Here is a 1,458-nt window from a genome sequence, read left to right as displayed (position 1 = left end):
TAAGCACAATTCACGATTTATTCCTTAACTATTTAATAATTTCCAAATACATATAATTTTACTTACAAGCATTTTCTTGAAATTCAAGTTTTAAATTGGAAACCTAACTTCAAACCATATCTATTAATAATGCATTTTATTAAATAGTTGCATAAAACAGAAGTTTTTTAATTAGAAATTGATAAATATACCCAAATATCACTCCAAATTAGTGGTTTTGTTTGATATTTACTTTTACTAAATGAGTACTTTTTTCTTAGTTATTATTAAAAATTAATAAGCATGTAAGCATAATTACAATATAAAATATTACAAATGTTTTTATTATGCATTCATCATATTATAGTATATTATTGTTGTAATGAATAAAGTGTTTCTTTTATTTACGATATTGTTTTCTTCAATTTATTTTTGTCCTCCTTCCCATTATAAAAAAGTTGATCATCTTATATTTGACCAACAGCAATCCAATGTGTTTCAAGTGTGAAACAAATGTTTTTAGGTTTGCTTACTTGTATTTTGCATTGGCGCAGAGCATCCCCATGTGTGTATATAGTCTGTGGAAGGCAGGGGGTGCTTGCCCTCAGAGCAGCAGATAGCAAATTGAGGATTGCCTTCCTGCTTGGGAGGGGCCATTGTTCGCTATTGTTTGCTGCAGAAGGGTTTATTTCCCCAGCCTCTTTTGCTGGAGAGTCTGGGGGGAGGGGGTGCTGAGGGGCTTGGGAGCCCTGAGATGATTTTGCCTGGTCCTTTTGGCTGGGGAGTGCTGTTTTGCTTGTGGGGGCCTGGAAGTCCGGGTGAGTCCAGAGTGAGAAACGGAAGAGGGAAGTGGTCTTCCCTGCCTGTTTGCTCATCCGCTGTTAGGAGACTTTAATAAACGGAATGGCCCACCGTTTTCTGGCTCCACAGTTCCTTTATTGTCTGCCCAAATCCAATGAGAACCTGCATGGCCGTGGCGGTGGTCACTGGCCTCACAACTTCCCACTGAAGTTCCCCAATCTCAGTGCCTTGTGCCACCAGACATGTATTAGTGTTAGAAGACACTGACTGTGATAAAATAACAACTATACCTTATGCAAGAGAATTTTTATTTCCCTCCGTCAAAAAGAAATCTAGTCAAAGGTCAGGAAGGAAGGCTCCACTATCTTCAGTGACCTAGGTCCCCTCTAGTTTGTTGCTCTGCTATCTAACACAGGCATTTCTGGCTCATCCAATCGTAAGTACCCCAGAACAGCACATGGTAGATGCAAACAAATGACAAGAACTTAGAGCAGTTTAAGTGAAGGAAATAATTTCCACATCCTAAGTAAGCTGTAAGATGCTTTTCCACTTTGCTCCTTCTACTTGGACTTGAGCTCCACTAGATGGCAGCATGTATACATACATATAAGGTAGGTGAATGTGAACATCCTCTTAATAAAACTGAAGGAACCTGAACTACAAATCCCAGCATGCACT

This window comes from Saccopteryx leptura, chromosome 5, assembly GCF_036850995.1.
Source record: "Saccopteryx leptura isolate mSacLep1 chromosome 5, mSacLep1_pri_phased_curated, whole genome shotgun sequence".
NCBI lineage: Eukaryota > Metazoa > Chordata > Mammalia > Chiroptera > Emballonuridae > Saccopteryx > Saccopteryx leptura.
This window is presented reverse-complemented; position numbering follows the sequence as displayed.